We start from the raw sequence: 7,708 nt of genomic DNA on the forward strand, positions 1-7,708 counted from the left end.
TGGAAAGGCTGACAAGTACTGGTGATGTGGCGAAGTGAGTGGAGGGGCTGACAAGCACTGGTGATGGTGGTAACTTGACTGGAGGGGATAACAAGTAGTAGTGATGATGGCAATAAAGTGACTGGAGGGGCTGATAAATACTGGTAATGTGGTGAAGGCAGCAGAGGGGCTGTCAAGCTCCAACAGCTACTGATACCTTCTTTAGCTGGTGCTCCTGTGAACATTTCATCATGGCTTTCAAGCCCAACCACATGTATGTACTTCTAGCTCCACTGCTTGTTTTTTATCCAAATATAGCTAACAGGCTCCAGAAACTAGAGAGCACTAGCATAGTTCAAAAAAAAAAACCTGACAAATCCCACCAGTTCACCTGCAGCTGAAGATGGACACTTGCCTGCTGGGTAGAGGTTTATTTCTACCTCTAAAATTAATATTCAGTGGTCCCATGACAACTGGTAGTGAAGCTCAAGTGTTCCTACCCGGGTGGAAATTTCAAGAAGTACAGTTTTCCTTTACATTCACCTTCCCATTCTCCTCAGATCTGGTCTTCTCTCTCACACAGTAAGTATATAGTAGTTGAACTGGAGTCTTCCAAAAAGATATGTCCATACCCTGGAATTTGTGGAAACATGGTTTTTGCAGATATAATTAAATTCAGACTTTTAAATGAGATCATCCTGGATACAGAATGGGCCCTAAATCCTATGACAGGTGTACTTCTAAGAGAAAGGCAGAGGGAAGATCTGACATAGACACAGAGGAGAAAAGAGAGGCAGAAAGTCAGTGATCAGCTACAACACAAGGAATGCCAAGGAATGCTGGCAACCACCAGGAGCTAAGAGATACATGGAGCAGTTTCTCATTCCGAGCCTCCAGCAGGAACCAGCCTTGCTGACACCTTGATTTTGGACTTTTGGCCTCCAGAAGCATAAAGGATAACTCTATATTGCTTTGAGTCCCCAAGCTTGTACTTTGTTATGGCAGTATTAGGGAGTACTAATATGTTATACTAATTCAAAGTATAACAAAGTATAAAATGGTCATCCTAAAGTATAGCCAAGTCTTAAGAAGGAGAAAGAAGTTGATAGTCTGTGGTTCTGTGTTTGGAAAGCAAGCATGTGACTATGATTCCAGGGGTGCTGAGATAAGCTCTGGAAAAGGAAAGCCTTTTCCACTAAGTGTATAGCATTCCTAATTTCACATTTAGAGGTTATGTCCTTAAACCCTGTTAAAAAGTAAATTTTTCTGGAATAACACCTTATCTAGTAAGTTAAATGCATGACTTACTGCAAACAGGTCTATTTCCATTTACAGCTATTTAGAATGTGTTTCTATATGCTGGGCAGTATACTAAAGACTTGAACATACTACCTTGTTTAATCTCTGCAGAATTCTGTGTGGTAGGCATTATTCCTATTTTACAAATGAGAAAACTGAGCAAGCAATGCCAGGTTGCCTCAGTTATCTGAAATGATATATTCATTGAGTGGCAGAGCCAGGAAATAAACTACTTTGAGTCTGATTTCCAAAGCCTCTGTTCTGAATTCCTGTATTGCTTTCAGAGAGTGCTTTGATAGACACTGTGCAGAAAGCACAGGTCACAATAGAAGGGAAGGATGCAGGTGGGTGGAGGAGACAATTAAGAAAATAGCAAAGAAGGATTTAGGACACCAAAACCAAATTTTATACTTTACAACTTATATCAGTTCTTGAGTTAATGAGGCCAAGGGTTACACATTTCATCTCTTGTGTGTTTATCCTTGCTCAAGTCTGCAGAAAACTAAGATTGTCTAAGCAGAGTCTGTAGCCACCCAGGGTTCTCTAAGAACCTGCTAAGAAGTTTATAAATGCATGTGCTTCAATAGAAGAATAAAGCAGAACAGATGATTAGGGAGTTAGTGCATTCCCTGAGGATGGGTGTTTCTCTCTCTCTCCATTCATATGTTGAAGCCCTAATCCCCAGTGGTGTTGATTGGAGTGAGGGCCTTTTGGAGATGATTAGGTCATGAGGGTGGAGCCCTCATGAATAGTATTAGTGCCCTTACAAGAAGAGACACAAGAAACGCTGTTGGACTTCCAGAACTGTGAGAAATAAGTGTCAGTAAGCCACCTAGTGTATGGTAATTTGTTATAGCAGCCTGAGTAGAAAGAGACTTTTCTTCGCATGTGAAGGATTGCACACCAGTCTTGATGACTCACAAGCAGAAAGAGTTGGAGTGAAAAAGAATTCTGAAGCTTTGCATAGAAGCAACCCTTTTGCTTAAATAAGTATGCCAATAAAGCAAGCAATAAATGATTCCAATTCTCATTCTTTAAAAAACCACTTGTAAATTTCTAGATGTCAGTGAAAACTTAAGTGTTACAAAACTGCTTTAGGGCATAATTGGGTGTTTTTTTTACTCTTAGCCTAAAGGTGACTTTTCACTTGAACTTCTGCATCTTATTTTATGACCACTTAGCTTTCATAAAGCAATTTCAGTATGTGCTTTACTTACTCTGCATCCACACACTGACACGCACAACTCTATTTACATATCCTTCATATGATTGGGCTTCTGGAAATCTTGAATTTTCTACATGGTGTACTTCTGATTTTGTATGCAGCTTTCTTGTTCAAGCACAGTGTTAAATAAATGCTCTGCTTCCTACACTTCTAGGGACAATGAGAATAAAAGCAGTTTCGATTACTTCTTCATATCAGAGGAAGTTCATCTACTGATTATTAAAAGCTTTTGCTAAATGCCCATCTTTACATGCCACTGTGCTACACACATCAAACAGATAGGGCTTGTGTTCCATAGAGATGATTATCCATTCCATAATTTTTGCAGGGGGAGTTCTTATTTCATGTAATTCTCTCCCTTTTTAAAAGTATATTTCATTGATTATGCTATTAGAGTTTTCCCAATTTCCCCCCCTTATCCCCCCTTCACCTTGTACCCCCCAACCCTCCAGCATTCCACACCCCCCTTAGTTCATGTCCATGAGTTGAACATATAAGTTCTTTGAGTCCTCTGTTTCCTATACCATTTTTGACCTGTCCCCATCTATTTTATGCCTACCAATTATGCTTCTTCTTCCCTGTACCTCCCCTCTACTCCTCCTTTCCCCCTCCCCACTAAAACCTCTCCATGTGATGTCCATTTCTCTGATTCTGTTCCTGTTCTAGTTGATTGCTTAGTTTTTATTTTTGTTGTTTTTCTTTCTTTTATTTTTTTTAGGTTCATTTGTTGATAGTTGTGAGTATGTTGTCATTTTACTGTTCATAGTTTGATCTTCCTTTTCTTAGATAAGTTTCATATAATAAGGGCTGAGTGATGATGAACTCCTTTAACTTGACCTTATCTGGGAAGCACTTCATCTGCCCTTCCATTCTAAATGGTAGCTTTGCTGGATAGAGCAATCTTGGATGGAGGTCCTTGCCTTTCATGACTTGGAATACTTCTTTCCAGCCCCTTCTTCCCTGGAAGGTTTCTTTTGAGAAATCAGCTGACAGTCTTATGGGCACTCCTTTGTAGGTAACTCTTTCCTTTCCTCTTGCTGCTTTTAAGATTCTCTTTGTCTTTAATCTTGGGTAATGTAATTCTGATGTGCCTTGGTGTGTGCTTCCTTGGGTCCAACTTGTTTGGGACTCTCTGAGTTTCCTGGAAGTCTATTTCCTTTGCCAGATTGGGGAAGTTTTCCTTCATTATTAGTTCAAATAAGTTTAAAATTTCTTGTGGTTGTTCTTCTCTTTTTGGCACCCCTGTGATTTGGATTTTGGAATGTTTCAGGTTGTCCCAGAGGATTGTAAGTCTCGCTTCTCCTTTTTGAATTCTTGTTTCTTCATTCTGTTTGTTAGATGTTTATTTCTTCCTTTTGTTCCATACTGTTGACTTGAATCCTGGTTTCCTTCCTGTCATTGTTCCCTGAATATTTTGCTTTATTTCATTTAGGGTATTTTTCATTTGTTCTTTCACTTTTCGATCAAGCTCAATCAGTTCTGTGAGCATTTTGATTACCAGGGCTCTCCATCAGGTAGGTTGTCTATCTCCTCATTGCTTAGCTCTCTTTCTTAGGTTTTGCTCTGTTCTTCCATTTTGGCCCTATTTCTTTGTTCCGGGCCTCTGTTAAGTTGTAAGGGAGTGGGGCCTTAGGTATTCATTAGAGCAGGGTAACCCTCCTTGCTGTGCTGCAGAGCTGCTTGTGGGGGAGGAGCCAGAGAGGGAACAATACAGCTTGCTGCTGTGTCTAGCCCACTTTTCAGTGAAATCTCATGTGAGACTGGGAGTTTCTCCCACCGAGGTAACTGCTATAGTCCACAGTCAGCTCTGAATCTGTTTCCCCTTAAGTCAGCCCCTCCCACACAGCCTGCTGCCTCACCTGATCTGCTGCCACCTTGCTGCGTTTCTCAGCCAGCCCCACCCCCATGGTCTGCAGCCTCACCATGGTTTCTCTCTGACTACCACCTTACTGGTCTGGTTGTTCTGTTTGACCGTTTCTTTAATTCTGTGGTTGTCAGAGTTCTGTGCAGTTTGATTTTCTGGCACTTGTGGTGGTTTATTGATTTTAGATTGGTTGTTATTCTCCTTTTGGCTGTGTGAGGATGTGAAGGGTTTCTACCTAGGCCTCCATTTTAGCCAGAACTCTCCTGTTCCCCCTTCTTAAATAAAGGCAACTTTCACATTCTTGTAAGATTTTCACATAAATTAGTTCTCAAAAAATAGTATTATGGGCCCTTTAAAAATAGTCTTGTTCAAAAGTCAACCTCATAAATAAATGTAATTACATTTTCATACACTGAAATTTAAAACAGTAAGAATAGTTGGAAGGTGTTAGAAAAATCTTATCTGACTAGAAATGCACAGTCACAAGGAAACTTGATGTATATAGACATTTTATTCTGTATTGTTTTCTGTTTAATTATTGTAGGCAAAAACTAGGTAGGAAGTCTGACAACTGATTAGCAAAAAATGACTAAATTCTTTTATGAACAATTACGCGCAAGAATAAGACTCCACTTTTCATAGATGGCATAGTATCTTGCAGTCTTGAAGCCAAAAAGAGGTAAATGCAAAGTATTTAAATCTGTTTCAGTCTGGAGAGAACCAGGAGTGTCTAAGCAGAGAATGGAAATAGTTTAGTTTAAGATTAGTAAGAAAAATAAATTTGAGTATTATATTTTGCATTGTTCTTAATAGAAATAGTAGATAATACTATGTAGTATTACTAATAATTTTAGTGAATTTTATATATTAAAAATAATTTAATGGACAATTGCTTGTATTCAATCTTGGTAAATTTAGTGTATCTTAAGTCTAGGTCATACTATGCAATGTGAGACCACACCTGTGATTGTTTTAGTACTGGTATTTACCTGAACAGCAAGTATTACTTGGGAGAAATAAAACAATTTCAGGCCTAGTTCTAAAAGCTTATGGTATTAGAGGAAGTATGAATTCAAAGAACTGACTCAGTTAAAACTTCAAGAGTGAATGTGATGTCAGCAGGTATGAAACAATTCCAGGACTGGTGAAGGGTATTTGGGTTGTGTTGATAAATACTGCAGTTAAAAGTATCTTTCTTTCCTCATACAGGTCAGCAACAGACTACAAGAATATATCAGAGATAAAGTGTTTACCTTGGCTTTCTGAGACCATCCAGTTACAGTTCATAATGACATAAAAATTACTTAATTTTGAAGGTAATTCTAAACATAAATTCTCCATCTTGTTGATGGAAATTGGACTGTTTAGTCTAAAAAATTTTAAACAAAGTAAAATATCTAATTAGCATTATAGTAACAAAGGCAAAATCAGAATTCAGGATTTCACAGTCATGGTAACATTATTTTAATGAAACTTTTAATTAACTGTAATTTCCTTTACCTTCATATCTAGCTTTTAGTTTGCAAAACACTTTTCTATTATTTCACCAGAGCAAGATATCAGAAGGGTAAATCTTGGATCAGTGAACTTTGCCAATTCTTAGTAACTCTGGTATAAGGCTTAAGGAGAAAGTGAATGAAATTTTCATATACTTCTGCTTTCCTAAGACCACTATAGAGAATAACTATTTACAGATACTATTTTAAATTTTGGATTAAGGGAGACCATGATTATGCATCATAAGTTTTTTTAAAAATTAAATGGTTTCATTAGAAAAGCACAGAGGCCTCCCACACTCTTGATTTAATCTTATAATTACCTAACTATCAACAACATTCTAAGTACTTGGTTAACTACAGATGTCAAGGGCTGACAGTTTCACTTATAGTTTTCAGAATATCTATTGTTTCAGTGGTGTAAGACCATCATCAGAATTTATACAAAATAATTAGTTATAATTGTAACTTGCATTAGATTGGCAGTAGAGAAATCAAGAAGGTACAATTCATTAATTATGGGAATTTGACTAAGAATTCTTCTGGGGGGGCGGTGAATTCTGAATTTCAAATGAAGGCATCTTTGCAAATCAGACTCAACTCCTCACTACTCTATGATGAAGGCTCCTCCAAATGGTGGCAGAAATGTATCACTGTTAAAAAATTCTAGAGTACTGCTAAAACTTATGATTCTGTAGAAAGAAGAACAAATTTAAAGAAATAAATTTTTATAACAGTATTATTTAAAATAAAAACACTATCATTACTGCATACCAGGACAGCTTTTCTGCAATAGTAAGTTCACTATGATTTTCTGCATATTATTTAGATATTAGAATATCATTTTTTAATGTGAAAAAGTTACTTGGTTTAGATATGACATTTTATGTATGACTTAAAAATTTTAAATGTAATTAATAGACTAATACACTCAAATATTTTTGAAGCTTTTGAATATACACAAAGTACATCAATTGTAAAAAACTCTTAACCACTTAAAATATCATGTAATGATAGTTACCAAATTAATATTGGGAGGGTGCAAAAGAGGGAGCCAAATGATTCTACGATTTCCCAGCAGAAAGAATTCAAGTGTGAATGGTAACATCAGTGATCATGTCCCAGACCATGAGACATAGAGGTGTGGCACAGATGAGTATAGAGGAATGATAAAAATACCCATGGACACAGTGGATTTGAAATGCCCAGGATGCCAGTGGGATATTCTTCAAAGTTCAACTCAAAAGTCACTTTCTCTATGAAACCTCACCAAATATTCCCACCTCCAACTGAAATTAATTTCTCTTTTGGGCTTACACAGTATTTTGCATTTTGATAACAGCATAACTATATTTTGTTTATAGACACTTCTATGACTACATGGCTAGTTTTATAGTTATATCTTCACATTTCTCTTGCAGCATTAATATTCTTCATCATAGCTGCTTACAAATTTTTTTTTCCCCCTTCTCTCTGCTCTCCCCCAATCCCACTGCTTGAAGGCCTGTCTTATTCATTATTTCTGGTACCAACATAGTGAGTGCTGACACTCAATAAACAGTTGCTAAATATATCCTCTTATGAAAATAGCACTGTTAATACAATCCTCAGTCAAAATTTCTTAATATTTTACTTGATGGACAAAATGTATTCATTTAATATGCTAAGTGAAATAAGCCAGGTGGTGAGGGACAAATATCATATGATCTCACCTTTAACTGGAACCTAATCAACAAAAAAAACAAGCAAGCAAAATATAACCAGAGACATTGAAATTAAGAACAATCTGACAATAACCAGAGGGGATGTGGGAGAGGGTAATGGGAAGAAGGCGGAAAGAGTTTT

The 7,708-nt window shown here is 37.1% G+C and overlaps 1 long non-coding RNA gene across 1 annotated transcript; it reads right to left on the bottom strand.

Annotated features, from left to right (window-relative positions):
- Positions 1-1,918: 1,918 nt before the first annotated feature.
- Positions 1,919-6,717, bottom strand: LOC118498939. Its single transcript, XR_004901428.1, has 2 exons — positions 5,621-6,717; positions 1,919-2,653 (listed from the first exon to the last, which is right to left on the bottom strand). It is a non-coding gene; the product is annotated as an uncharacterized LOC118498939 (long non-coding RNA).
- Positions 6,718-7,708: the final 991 nt, after the last annotated feature.

This window comes from Phyllostomus discolor, chromosome 2 (assembly GCF_004126475.2).
Source record: "Phyllostomus discolor isolate MPI-MPIP mPhyDis1 chromosome 2, mPhyDis1.pri.v3, whole genome shotgun sequence".
Lineage (NCBI taxonomy): Eukaryota > Metazoa > Chordata > Mammalia > Chiroptera > Phyllostomidae > Phyllostomus > Phyllostomus discolor.